This window comes from Numida meleagris, chromosome 2, assembly GCF_002078875.1.
Source record: "Numida meleagris isolate 19003 breed g44 Domestic line chromosome 2, NumMel1.0, whole genome shotgun sequence".
Taxonomy (NCBI): domain Eukaryota; kingdom Metazoa; phylum Chordata; class Aves; order Galliformes; family Numididae; genus Numida; species Numida meleagris.
In genome coordinates, this window is record NC_034410.1 from 40,046,540 (window position 1) to 40,062,153 (window position 15,614).

Sequence of the window (15,614 nt, forward strand, 5' to 3'; positions counted from 1 at the left end):
AAATCCAAGTCCTGATGCGCTATCTTTCTATTTTTACATAATGGAAGCAAGCTGTCTTTATAATTCTGAGGAAAAATTATTATACCAGTGTATATGGTTCTTGCATATTTTAAAAGTTTCTAGTTTCTCCTTCTTAAATAAAATATAACTTAACAAAGATCATCATGATTATAGAACGACTTCCATAATATGAAGAAAAGTATGCTACCACTGTTTAGCCTGCAGAAAAGCTGATTATGGGACAACATGCTAAAGTCCATAAAGCCTGACAAAGAAGATGGATAGAGAAGCCGTTCATTGTTCTTTTCAGTGTAAAACATGGGAAACCTCAAATGAAACTCAATGTTTCACAGCAAAAAGAGGCACTCCTGTGTCTAACGTGTAGTTCGATCACAAAACTTATTACCACAAGACGCTGAAAAATTTTGAGTTCATGAAGTAGTTGACAGATTTATGGAAGAAAACCTCAGGGCTGCTCAACAAAAAGCTCTTGCAGGTTACCAGCTACCTGCAGGTTACTGAGGCAGACTGTGAGTGAATCATTTTTTCTGTTCTTATGCTCTGCTCTAGGCAGAATGGCAATGGCCAGTGGCAGAGCTGATGTAGGGTAAAGATCCAGCATGGTGCAGCTGTTATTTCTGTTCTTGTATTCTTGTATTCCAGAAGTGCATTGTTGCTGTGGCTGAGAAATGTATTTTATATTTTTTCTGGGTTATGGGTTTTTTTTGTTTGTTTGTTTGTTTTGAGGTGGAAAGCTGTTTCTGGATACAAATTTTGCTCTCTAAAGAAAATATCCTCATGAAGATTGATGCTTTTTTCAATAACTTGTTATAATCTAGATAGCTGTTTTATGATCATAAAGCAAAAAATGGCTAAACATTCAAAGGCTAATGCTGAACTACACAGGCATCTTTTCAAACATGCCCTAATGGATTATTGTCATATACGTACGTTTCTCTGAAAGTAATGACACTCATTTATTTCCATGGAAACTACAACAGTTACAAAGACCACAGCAACACTATTTGATAGAGCAAATTCTCAGCTACAAAACAATATTTGTCAACAGAGTAACCCCCTAATAGCTATGCTTTTTCACCAGTGATGAACAAGAGCCTGCATGCTGCACTTGTAAAAATCATAGCTGTTACGAAGGCATTGTTGCTAGGAGAATGTTGCCCACACAGTCCAACTTTCACTGTGCTCACATCCACTGTTTGGTCTCCAAAAGTATTCAGCAAGCATCAGTAAACATCAATGGCCATTTTTTCTGCATGAAGGAATTCAATTCCACACCTTTGCTTCATACGCACTTCCATGTCAGACGCCATTCTGTCAGGTTGCCCCTCTGCTGCCATCTGTCACACAGCAACAACATGTAATGTAATGTTGCTAGGAAGGTTCACCATCTACTGCCATACCACCAACATCTGCCTCTGACATTGTGGGCCAACATAACAACACAGGAGGCATTACTTTCGGAGCAGCCCTGGTATTACTGATGACCTTTATATTTTTAATAATTTTGAGTTCTGCTGATTCATTTCAGAAACCTAATATAAACTGTATTTGCAGAAAATTTGTTCCTTGTGAATTATCAGTACCTGAAAACAAAATCTGGAACCTGAGAGTTTTGTCACATTCCTTCAATTTCTGTGATTGACTCTTTCATAAGAATTTATATAAGCTACAAATTGGATCTAAAAAGCATAAGATCACACCATATTTTCTGAAACTATTCCTTAAATAACCCTTCACTTGGATTTTCTATGTCATGTGAGTTTATGGTACTGTTTTAGACTCTAAGTTGCAAAGTGATCTTCAGTGCTCAAACATCACTTCTATATCCTATAAAGGGCAACATTTGGAATACGAACAAAATTATGGTCTGTCACTGCAAAATGACATTATGCTACCGAGCAATATCTGGCAAGATGAAGCAGTTGGATTTGATTCTAAACACTTTTGATATTCATCCAAAGTGAAGAAAATTCTATCTGCTCTGACTCGTTGTAAATTGTTTTGAGCAGTTTATCAGACTACTGATGCCAAAGATAGTGCTGTGAAGTATGGATCAAAACAGTAATTTTGGTCTGGAAGACAAACTTTAATTCCAGTATTAAGAAAACATAATATTAGCATACATTGTTGTAATTCAGACAGCTGTCAAATTAGTTGTGCCATGAAATGAGCTTTGAGAGATATTAAAGAGCTAAGATGTTTTGTTAATTACTTCACTACTAGATGATGCACGAAGTATGCCTAGCAATGAAAGCATCCATTCTGGATAGCTGTAACTTGGTGTGAACTAACACTTTCTTTCATCTGAATGGCCCTCTCACTGGAAATAGCTGACATACACAATCCAAACTTACTATCAGAAAATTTGTTTCTGCTGTGACTTATATAGCTGATCACAGGCTTATTTATTTTGAGCATAAAACTGAAGTATTTTATACATTTATATGGCAAAATAGTACTATAATCTCTGGGCAAACAAGGTGACATAACATAACAGACTTGATAATCAACTGAACAAATGAATTGCCTGACATGAAAGGAGTAGCAGTATTAAACAGAAAATATACCAATTTTCCTCTAGATAGATCATAGCTATATATAAACAGAATTATATTTATAACAGAAGATTTACTATTACATGCTCAGCACAAGAAACAAACGGGTTCATGTAATCATGACAACCATAGACCACATCTTCCACATAGCAACGTTTCCTACCCTCTGCTTTGACCTTTACCAAGTTTTTTTTCTGCTCCTGGTGCTACTGAGGCAAGTTCTCTACTTTGCTCTCAAGATGTGCTCACCATACCTTACCAGTTTATTGAACATAGCCCCATCCCACAACTAGTTAAGATTCCATCACTTCATTTCCAGCCTTCAGCTTGCTTTGCCTGCCTATCGTGTACTTCATGTTACACCCCCCTTTAATGTTTCTTTCAATTTAATGTACTTACATGTAGCTTCAGGATTTTTTTCCACTTTTGCTGCTCTCTATGAACCCTCAACCCCTCGTCTTTCTCCTAATAGTTTTCCATACTCCTTTCCAAGCCTGGAGTGTTATAGCATTTTCATCACACTAAACAGCCCCATTTTGTTCTTCCCGATCACATTGTAAATATATATTCTCTTGCTGTCTCCTGGCCATTTAATATGCCCTTTTTTCTCTTCACTACTTATAACATCACTTACGCATGCAAGACAAGAAAACAAGAAAAAGAATATTAATACTTTGAGATTATCACAATGTGTTCATTTACCTGCACCATTTATTCTGTTTACAGTCTGTTCCTTTGGTCCCACCCCCAAAGTTGTTGGATACTATCTATTTCTGTACTGTCACACAAAGCTGCAAAGATTTACTTACTCAGCTGGCATTCCTCTCTGTCACTGTTAGTAGCTCATTGCCGAAATTCTAATTCATACAGCTAGACTCAAAACTAATTGAAGAAAGGACTGCTCTTTTTAAAATATCTTTTGAAGGCCTTTGGTCTCACCTCTTTTCTCCTACACTAGAATTCTCTACCCTCTGTAATGTCCTGCAGCCCATCTTTCAGATGTGGCTCATCTAGTAAAGATGCTCTTTTCATTCCCATGTATTTCTCTTTCCTGAAGAAAGAAGCATCTCAGAAATTAATAGATATTGATATAATTATAAAGACATACACAATTTTTCTCCAAACTAGTTCATGTCTTTTAACTTTTAAGATGAATCAGTATTACATAAACATTTTTCAACCTGAAAGTCATTTGAATTCTATCAAGCCTGCTGAGCAAATTAGATCTACAACTTACTTGTTTTAATCTCAATTTCTAATCTATAAAGTACTGCCTTCACAAATTCTTATGAGTGCTAATCATTAGTTGGTTTTCTTTCCCTTTTTAAAGGAATGTATTTTCAGCATCCTCTTAACAGCAGCTTTTACCTGCTCTGCAAGGACACTGAATACCCTGAAATCCCCTTTGCTTTTTTTTTTTTCTAGGCCAGTCCTGTAGTGATGTTTCCTAGAACAGTTGAAGAGTGCTTTAAAAGAGATAAAGTTTTTCCTCTGTTGTTCAGGCTTTGATTTTTGTCTGCTAAGTAGAGTCACTCAGTTTACATGCCTTGTTTCATGAATGTTTTGAGGAGCTGAACATCAGAATTTAGAGTTCAAGCACAGAAGATTAACATGGACTATTTCTATTGAACTTTTTCTGTGCTTGGTGTCTACAGAAGCACAGCAGGATATTTTATTCTGTTTTCACAGACTGTTTAGAGACATATTTTATATATATATAATGTATTTCAAAGTATCTAATATTTTCAGGTGTTTCATTAACTCCATATGTTTCACAGGGAACTACGTTTCCTTCATCTCCAAAAAGAAAATAATAATGCTATGAATATTAAAATATTACTGCAAGAGGACAACAGGGTCTTGCTTGAGAGTTTGTTTGAAGTGAACCTTCAGTCTCTAGGCATTCCAGCCGACGTATGTAATACATGTGAGTACACAGGGGACAACTGATGAACCATTGACAGACCTAGAGGATCTAGCAATGCATATATTCTTCTGTTCATCCTTTTGTAGAGTGTGTATGACTGCACTTAATGAATTGGAGATCTACAGAGCAGCTCCTCAGACTAGAGCAGGAAATTTATTTTTCCTCTTCAGTCCACTATTTATCTTGACACTGGACTTGACCCAGAACTAAAATAGACAACTATTTTTAGCAACAAAGAATGCTCAGATCACTATGTTCAGAGTAGATTATAGACTAGCAATTGGAGATGAGAAGAAAGAAAACAAAATAACTTGCTACTCCACATCATTTTCCAATTTAAATCTGCAGTTGAATACAGTTATTGTATTAGAGCATGGAGGGTTGTGGCAGATGGCAAAATGCCATCAGCTATAGATTTTGTAGACAGATTCATAACTAGGAATTCTTAGAAAAATGAGGACTGAGAAGAAGCAGAAAAATCAGTCACTGGGGACTGGATTTCTCTGTTACAGCAGAGACCCTGAAGTGGCACAAGCAAAACAGGAGATTACAAATCTTGCACTTTGCATAACAAAGTCCCATTCCTTCCCTAAAGCAACCATGCCAGTCAGAGCTCATTCAGCAGTCAAATGTATGACTATTTCTTATATCGAGATAATATGGGTAAAAAATGAAAAGCTACAAATGCATATACCAGAGGATATCTCCCCTGATCAAAAACAGCAGAGGAAAGTGTAGATGTATTAGAAAAGTAAGTGACTCTTCTCAGTGTCTACCTGTAAAACCTCCCTTCCACTTCCCACAATTGCAAGAATCAAGGGCAGGCAAGGTAGTGTGAAAGCCAGTGAAACAAAAAAAACTCTAGCATCATTGCCAGCTCTCCCCTGACCCATCTAGTCCTCGGGCATCCCTTTGTAATCTTGCTACCTTCTTCAAAACAGCTGACCTCCTGCCCAGAGCATCCTGGTGATAAGGCCAAGACCTTTGCCTGAATACAGTGAAGAACAAAGGGAAAAGCTTTATCTTACTGTCTCAGATAATTCATCTATGGAAATATCCACTGACCTCACCAATAGGAGGAATTAGTTCTCTCCCGGTTCCTCAGACTGAATCAGCTTGCTCCCTCTGAAGCAAGTTGAGAACAGATAACAGCCACTCTATGTATGTAATGCTGACAGATTCATGTGGATTTGGCCTCCTCCACCATTTTATGCCATATTGAGGACATGCAACATACATTCCTTGTCTCACATTATAAACTGAGAACTCCAACAGGCTGTTACACAGCCCTCAAGGAAATGGAAGGGAGGGATCACACATCAAGGCTGAGTTTCCATGGGCTAACCATGAGGGAAGTACACTCAAGGTACTCTGTATGATGCTGTAGTCTTCTTATAGTGCTGAAGGAGCACAGAGCAGATCATATTACATGTTTTGGAAGGGACTCACCATGTACGTATCATACTCCAAAAGATCAGGGTAGACTGTGCTCTCTGGGCCACTACCTGTTCCCGCCAAACCCTGTCATAGTACTCACTTAACTCATGACATTTCAGTACTCCAGGTAGCAACTGGTTGTAATACATAAACAGGATTTTAAAAGCAGAAAGACTACCTGGATGTTCCCTGTTGTCATTATACATCTCTACAAGGTCAGGCAAGCACAGTACGACCTAGAGACATTAGCTTTGCGCCAGCTGTTCCCTTATTCAAGGAAAATAATCTTGCTTTAATCTTATTTGCAAGAGCCTGATAAAAGAGAATCATTTATCATCCACTTTAAATGAATAAATCTCATTTTAAAATCATTGTGATGCAGCTTATATGTGATCTATATTGTTAACTTATCACTGCAAAAGCTGACAGGCCTAAAATTAGATCATCCAACTGTATATGGATATGGGGAGATGAGACTGAACACCACACTGTCCCTGCTTCATTCTGCACTAGGGTGGTGGAGAGGAGTGAAGTCAGAGCAAGTGCAGAAGCAAGCAGAAACTTCATGCATTTCTATGTTTTGACATGTGTATCTGATCCCACCTCAAACAAGGAAAAATACTGGAAATTATCACTGAAAGAGCCAGTAGGGTATGTTTGTGCATGTGTATTGGTGGGGGGAAGTTGCCTGAGAAGCTAAATTATTGCCTGTGTAACAACTTTGTTCCACTTGTGTACACAGCTCAACCACTTTAGGAGCAATAGAATAAAAGTTCTTTGAAAAAAGCATCACTGGAATTTCAAGACCATTTATATTTTACATGTGTCAGTCTTGGAAATATCCCTGTGAAGTGGCATGTGAAAGTAATTATGTGGCAGGACTTCAAGAGTACTACATTTATAGTTTGTTGAACATAAGGATGTTTTCAGACAGAAGAATGTGAATTCACCGATAACCAGGCATTGCATTGACTTCTCACATATCATTGCCAGTCTTGGGAAAAAAAACAATATAATAAAATATGATCTGTGACTACCAGAGACCTTTCTTGAGAAAATAATGGTAGGAATTAAAGTTGCTTGTGTTCTTAGTGACTTGTACTCTATGTCATCTGACTACATTGTTCAATCTTGATTGCACACACTGGCACAGAGTGGTTGGAATTGGCAGGTGTGCACAAGCACCTTACACCATTAACTGTATGTACAAGCAGTATTCATGTGAAGTAAATAGGACTACAAGGGGTAAGGTCCAACTTCTAAGTGTCCATACAAGTATGATTAATTGCTTTTCTAAGCACTGCACAAGACTGAAAATAACCCAGTGTTCAGAAACATCCAGGAAAGATAACACAACCAAAAAAAAAAAAGTCATCTAAAAATCCAAGAAGAACATTTTGCAGTGTTTTGAAAAGAATAAAAAGACAGTCATTGCCTGGTGAAAGCTCTCTGTGTCTTCGTGCATCTCTCTACTGACAAAGCAAAGGGAGAATGTTTAATGCAGTACTTAACTGCTGTAAGGAGGGAATTCAGAGCAGTGGAAGGTTACCAAAGAAACCAAGTCATAAATCAAGTAAGTCTGTAGCATCAGAAGCCTCAGAGAGATGAACAGGAAGCTTTGAGATGGAGATAGGCAAGGAACATTCTTTTATAGCAGAGGTGCTGGTCTAGCTCCAGAAACAACTGAGATTAAACATGAGATAAGCTGGAAAGATTCAATGGCTCAAGAGACCAGTAACAAGCTACAAGAAAGCAATTCCAGGGACTGACCTGAAAGCCCAGAGGATATTTCAGAGTAGCAAGAAAATGCAGGCATATAAAAATATCCAGAATTTGTTGGATTGCTACAACCTCTGTTGTTTTTTTTTTTCATGCAGCTAAGAGTACCGACACTTCAGAAAGGCATGTGCATGTGCCTGCATCCATTGCACTTCTACCCCAGGTGCTCTGATGAGTTACACTATAGACCAAAGTATACGTAGATTTGATACTGTGAGGAACAGTGCTAAAGGCACACATGTTTAGATATGTTAGGGTAAGCTTTAGACATAAGCCAGCAAGGCATCAGAAACAGCACCAAAGTCCATTAGCATAAGAAAATTCAAAGCATACGATCTACATGGATTAGAATCCAACACAGTCTGCTGAGTGTCAGTACTCCAAAGGAACGATTAGAACTGTGCCTAATGATTTGTCACATCTCTTTGAAATAAGCAAGTTCTGCATTACGGTGTTAAATGCATTTAACCCAGGCACCAGGAAGAATATTAACATTCAAGCACAAGCAATATGCTCAAGTCATTTACTAATCATTCCAGTTCCATTTTAACTTTTTTGTGTGTGTGCTATGAGAATATTATGAACGCAATTATGCAAATAGCTCTGACTGTGCCTTTCTTTCAGGTGTCTGTGCAATTTCCACCATACACCTGGTGTGCAGTTTCATATTTGGGCACGTATCACTGGTTTTGCTGTCTGCTCTCCTCAGACCATTTTGCTGTTCAGCCAATGTCTGCATTGCCCTGCACGTGCACTGTGTAATACTGCACTGTACAGAACTAGCTAGGGTATCAAAGCAATGCACGATAACCTTTCACTCCAGCCACTCTAATTTTACACACAAATACAACATTGTCTTAGTTTCAGCTGAGACAGAATTGTTTTCTTCTGAGTGTCTGGTATGATGCCATGTTTTGGTTCTAGGAGAAAAATAATGTTGATAACACACTGATGTTTATTGTTACCACTAAGCAGTGTTGTACAGAGCCAAGGCCCAAGGAGCTGGCAGGGAACAGAATTAGGACAGCTGACTTAAACTGGCCAAAGGGATATTCCATACCATATGGCAGCATGCGGAAGGAGTTTTAAAGGGACAGGGAATTCCTCTGGCTCTCTGCTGCTGCTCAGGGGCTAGCTGGGCATCAGTGGGGGGATGGTGAGCAATTGTCTGTGCATCACTTGTTATATATGTTCACATATCTATATTGTCATAACTATTATCCTTTTCCTTTTCTCTATCTTAGTAAATAATTTTATGTCTACTTCATTGTTTTTTTCCAATTCTCTCCCCTACCCCACTGGGAAGGGGGAGAGTGAGTGAACGACTGAGTGATGCTGAGCCACCTGCTGGGTTAAACCACAGCAAGCATGCAATACAGATATACTCTCACCTCCATTTTCTTCAGTGCTTAGTCTTGCTCTGGAGCCAGAGACAACTTAGTTCCTGACTGAATTCACACCAAATACAAGTGCTTGACAGTAAAAGCAAGGCTTTTCTGAGCACATGGAGTACGAGGGGTACAAATACTCAGCACTGCAGCCACTCAATTTTAATTTCCTTCGCAGGCATTCTGCACAGGCAGGAGAGACGCTTCTCCATCTCGCATACATTCATATTAGATGTGCTGTTAGCACATACTTGAAGAGTCTCAGAGACAGCAAGGCAAATCTATTGTACTTTATAGTCATAGCCTTTGTACTAATGTTTTATGTAGAAAAGCAGTAAGAGACACCATGTATGGACTAGAAATAAGAAATAACAAGACAACAGATCACAGACTTTTTCTTGTGCAGACTGTAAGAGAGATCCTGTGCAACTCCTATTAATCTAATTATGCTAAGTTAAACAGTTGTTAGCAGGTCTCTGGAAAGGAATTGATTAAAAGCTTCCAAAACTTGCAGGCTGGGGACAGGACTTGCTGATATCCCACATATACACATGATAAAAATGTCTGTGGATTCAAGGAATAAGACAATTTCAGGGGAAAAAAAAGACTACTAAGCCTTCCTTTGGCTTTGATATGGGAAGAACGTTATTTAATTTATTAGTTTCACTGTTTGAAGATCAAAAATAGCATTTCTGGGACTGGGTCATGATCATCCTCCATCTAGTTGAGGAAACAACACATGAGGTTGCGAGTTGAGATTTTACTGAAAGAGAGGGAGTCGAGACTAGAAAGGAGGAACTTCATGAAGTGCCAAAATCTTGGCATGTGTAAATGAGAAGAACATAAACTACTTCGTACTGCATAAAAGGAAGTTCAGAATAATCAAGATCTGAGGTCATGAATGCAAAAAAAAAAAAAAAAAAAAAAAAGAACAAATATCGGAGTCTACTGGGCAAAGTATAAAGACATAGTAGCAGACATTCCTTCTGTTATTAAAAGTACAGACATTTAGGGGCTTTTTACTGTTACTACCAAAGAAAACAGCTGAAACTGGTACAGACACAAGTTTAAATTCTGAAAGACTTGGAAATATGAGGAAAAAAAATCCCATCGAGAAAAATCTTTAAGCAATCTTTTAATGATACATTACATTTCCACATCCTGCTGAAATATAGTAGCTAGGCAATTCAAGAAGTGAATGAATAAAAAAAAAGGATTGTCATGGCGCCAAGCAACATTGACACTGAACACACAAATATCAGAATGAGAGGCTTTTCAGCAATGTTCCCCTCATTAGCATTCCAGTCAGTCTATTACACATAGGCATACAGGTTAATTTTACATGATAATGTATAAAATGAAAAAGAATACTTGTAAGTGAAAAACAAAATACAAGTACTTGGCTGAAAGACAACTAAGTTTTTCTAATCAAGATCACTGAAATGAGTTACAAACTTTTCTCTAAATATAAATTTATCTGCTCTCAAATTATTAGCTTTACTTAAGCCTACACACTATGTGAAAGCAAGTGTCCAGGCGAAAATACATATATCCCGAAGCCATGAACTAAAGCTCCTAAAATAGGGACTGTTATTAGTTGAATTATATTCTGGTTGTTGTGCTTTAGGGCAACATCACATTGCTTGGGATGTTGTGGAAATTAGGTACTAGGAGTATACAATAGTCGTCTGACTATGCCTTCATTTTCAAGGGGCAAAGCTTCCTCTGAATGGGAGGCCTTTTCACACACTGGGATTATCAAATTCAGATGCTAGATAGCTCACATTGCCACACAGCAATGGAAGCAACCAGGTGTTCATGGGCACAGGTCAGCATTAAGGCAAGTTAAAGCAGCAATTCAGGAAGACTGCCAGCCACTAGACTAAACAATATCCCTACTGATATAAACAGAGGGAAAAAATAGATAAAATCCAGGTGCCAGTTAGCCCTAAGGCAGCATCTTCAGAAAAGATCTGCTTAAAAAGTAAATGTTGGTGAAACAATTTGAAACTGCCACAGAAAATCAGGTGGAGAAAAAAAGTTGCATGTACTCAGAGAATAATTGATAGGACTAGAATAACTTGGGCTCCACAGCTGCACACTATTCTCTGTGTTCAACCCTATAAGTGATCACATCCATTGAAAAGAAATGGCACTCCAGAGGCAGGCATCTTCTCATGTGAATAAGATTGAAGAGAGATAGGATAAAATGCATGTGATCCAAAATTGTTTGCCTTCACTGTGTCATAAATCTCTTTTGACGGGAAGGAGGACCTGTTTATTTTCTTGCCAACTCACATGGCCTAAAGAATGATCAGTGACTAAGGAACCTGATGTAATTAGGGAGCTGAATAACATAATAGCAAATGCATCTTAAGTGAAGTTGAATGGAAGGAACAAGGTGAACTGCTTGTATACTCTGATGGCCCATACCCAATAACAATTTAGAAAAAAGGGAATTAAACATCTTTCTGAGAAGGACAGTGCCCACTGGCAGTATAAAAACACTGAATAGCTTTTTAGCCTTCATTAAAGAACAGATAACAAGCAATCCAGAAAATATCATAGTGCCATTACATTAAAAAGAAAAGACAAAAAAGTGGTACTATCATATAACAATTCTGCTCATCCAATTTCACAAAAAAAAAGTATAAATAGAAAGGGGCAGCAAAGGGCAATAAAAATGATTGAAGGCACAGAAATATTCCCATACAGGGAAAGATTAAAAACAGAAAGATTATTATTTCTGTTGGGAAAGAAAAAAAATTGAGAATGACTGATCTATAAAATGATGCATAGAAAATAGAATGATGAGTTCCTAGGTAAGAATGAAACACATTAGAACAGAAGGAATTTTTAAAACTGATGAAAGATATAACAGATGAAACTGTATTTCTACAGGATATTCAGCAGGTTTAAAGAGAAGACCGAGTATAATTTTTCTGTTGACTCTCTAGCCAACATGTTGTGATCCCTAGCACAAAAAGGACACTGTTGGACCAGGTCCAGAGAAGGGCCACAAAGATGATCGGAGGGCTGGAGTACCTCTCCTATGAAGAAAGGTTGAGGAAGTTGGGCTTGTTCAGTCTGGAGAAGGAAAGGCTCTGGGAAGACCTCATTGTGGCCTTCCAGTACTTGCAGGGAGCATATTATTAGGAAGTAGACCGACAAAGACAATATTCCAGGGAATTATTTGTTTAAGAGGACATAGTGGAAGCATGATATTCATCAATTAAGTTCTGGTTGCTTTGAATTGCTGAGCACAAATAACTTTTGCTGATCAGTGCAAGAGTTGCAAATGCTGAAAATTCTGACAAATATGACATTGAAATATCTTCTGGAATTCTAGTGCTTCAGATAAATCTTATATGCATAAATTACATAAATATCTCATGATTCCTCAACCAAAGTTAGCAGTTATCTCACCCATGATGGAGCTACTACTTTAGGAACTGAAGCATACTTTGAAGATACTCAACTTTTTATGAAGCATCAGGACAAGGTTTAACAACTCCAGGTTCTCCTCATCTCTTTGGCTCATTGTACTAAGTTTAAAGAGCATAACTGAAGTAAAAATGTTATTAAAGCCTAAAAGTCAAGGTCCATAACTAAAATCTAATCACTGCTCACTTCTGCTTCCTGCTAGAGCATCATCTTTTAAGTCTCAAAAGCAACACAATTCTATCTGACTCATTTCTATCTGCCCTTTATTTACAAGTTACTAGCATTATTGAACAATGTCTGCTCTGATTATTCTACAGACATCACCCAATAGAGAAGTTTGAGCTTTCCATGCTCACTTGACAGAGGTTCACAGATCAGACTCAAAACAAGGTCCCTGAGAAAATACACTTATTTATCCACTGAAGGCATCTACTGGAAAATCAATATCTCAGATGTAATGAGTTGTAAGACAAGTAAATTAGAGTACGGATTACTCTGTCAATTGGAACACATAACTTTCCTCTGTAATTAAGTGTTTCATAGGTGCTACATTGCATTTGGCACTGGTTGCTTTGTCTAATTTCTGTACTTTTTATTTTAAATGAACAAGAAACTTCCTAAAATACCTTGGCTTCCACTTCTGTCCTTTCCCACTCCAGCCCTGCTACTGACGTGAAAACAGTTACTTTAGAATAGCCCTAACTGCGCTGTTCCCATGACCAAGATAAGTGGTAGATATGATAGGCAACATGTAGAGTTCTAGCTCAAATTCATAAATCGAGGGAAGATTTCTATTTGAAAATGCAGCTTAGAACTATACACAATTCTTCTCTAAATATACATAGATTGAGTCTGAAAACCTTGCTCAGGTTTGCAGATGGCTGAGGCATCTGAAGTCTGTTACACCTATACTGACATACAAATATACTGTGAGCTCAGGACATATGCAAGCAACAACTACGAAAGAGTAAGATCTCGGGGTAAGTGTGGAATCCTTTAAAACCTCTGAATATTCTCAATGCTTGAGAAGCGTATGATATAACAGAGCATCCACACTGCTGAATATAAAGGAATCGTTTGTCCATATCATAACAGTAGCTCAAAAGAACAGCAAAAATCTGGGACAGAGCTCTCGTGATGTGCAAACCTTTGATCTCAGGAAGGAGATACCAGAAAGTATACAGCATTTGCACTCCAGGAACATGCCTGTATACCTATAGTCATGTGTTATGAATGGAGTCTTTGACTCAAGAGGCATCTGAAAGTTTAAATATTTTTAGAGCTAGTTGAACTGAACACAAAGCCGATAAGCACTAAGTTTGAGTTTGAAGAGATCTGGGAAAAATCAGAGCTTTATGCTCTTTTTTCTGAAAAAAAAAAAAAAAGGAAAAAGTGGCTGCATTTGTATATCTGTGGAGTACGACAGAGCAAAAATATCTACTGGAAGTCACATACCACCATGTAAGCGTTGATTTTTTTTAAGACATCTCATATTATTCTGTGATTTGCAGGTGTTGCATATAGAAAGGTTTTCCTCACTCTAGGAAGAGAAAAAGGACTGTTGCCTATAGTTCTAAAGAATTTCTTCGTGGGCAGAAATCAAAAGTTTCCTCTGTTTTTCTTTTTTTTTTTTCCCCCCTCAGCTCCTTCCTTTTCTCTGCTGCATCTGATCCACCATCCAGAGAAATCAAAGGAAGATTTTTTCTGATCAGTGCTCCTGTGTTGGTGTCAGTGGCAATCAAAGACTGTGAGCTTATTATATGACAAAGTGTAGGGATTTAGCGACAGATCAGATCAAATCAGCTGGGGAAAATGACCACAGTTCGATGTTTAAATTGCATTGCTATCCTCTTGGCAAAAGCATAACCTGTCGTCAAGGAAGAAAACTTTTTATGTTTTGATACTTACTTTCTCCTTTCAAACAAAGTAACATTAAAAAAGAAAACCATAGATCTAGAAGAAAATAGTTGTTTAGATTTTCTGTTAAGTGGGAATTATGAAATCCTATTTGTTTAACATGCACTGCATAGAAAATATTTCATTTTCTATTTCATTCATTCAGCCTGCCTGTACCACCAGTAATATAGAATTTATGTAGTTGTAAACTTACCTCTGTTCTAAGTTCATTTTCCACTACCTGAGTGATGCAAAGAAGTCATGGTGTTACTGAAGATAAGGCCATCCCCATCTTCAAAAACCTCTACTGAAAAATACCTCCACATCTAGTAGGTAGCTCAGGTACATCTTTCAAGCCTATCTACAGCCTGCAGCAGAGTAATGGACAGAATCTCTAGGCAGTAAACCTAAGTGGCACAACACGGAGCTGTGTTCTGATGAGCTCAGGTCAAGAAGCTGTTTCAAATTTACACATTAGCTCTGGCACTTCATTGGAAATATGCCCATATAGCTTCTGAGACTGACTGGCTCAAATACCCCTGCCATTACCTGTTCTCTCAAAAATTTTCATAAGGAAGGTATCATTCTTACCCTTTCAAGCCCCCTTACAATCAAAGCTAATCCATTTCAGGTAATGGAGATAAAAGTAAATAAATCAAGGACAGTTTTAGGATGCTTTTGTGAATCATAGCTTAGTAGGTCTTAAAAAAACAGCAGTATAGTTGTGCATTTTAATTCATCTGACAGGAATCATGACTTCTTCATGTGGCAAGTCCCAAAGTCAGAAAGATCAAAGGGACTGTGTAGGCACTGATATTGTAAGTGACAGCACACAGACAAACTGCTAAGAGTACACACTGTCCAACCAAAAATCAGTGGCCATTTTGCCTTTGATGCTACCAGGTGCTGAATTTGAGCTCCACTTTGCAGGAACTTATCTATTTATGGTTGTTTTTTGATACTGCCTTTGATATACTACAGACCTGGGCTCTAGTCAGTAAACAGTACCATGCAAATGTTTTCCCACAATAAGTATTGCTTGAGATACACTATACACTACTTCAGCAAAGCATAAACAATTTTAACCTTCCTGCCTAATATATGCAACTCCTGTTTAAAGTGAGACAACTACCTTTAGATGATGGACCTGAGGTAAAAAAAAATCAT

The 15,614-nt window shown here is 37.8% G+C and overlaps 1 protein-coding gene across 2 annotated transcripts in view; it reads right to left on the reverse strand.

The window, feature by feature from the left end:
• The window catches only part of GADL1 (glutamate decarboxylase like 1), a 163,630-nt gene extending 148,779 nt beyond the window's left edge, over window positions 1-14,851 (reverse strand). Inside the window, exon 1 of one of the 2 annotated variants that reach the window (XM_021387862.1) lies at window positions 14,662-14,837. The gene's annotated coding sequence lies outside the window, so the exon portion shown is untranslated. Of the gene's footprint in view, window positions 1-14,661 lie in introns of both variants that reach the window. The other variant, XM_021387863.1, reaches the window with a different exon arrangement.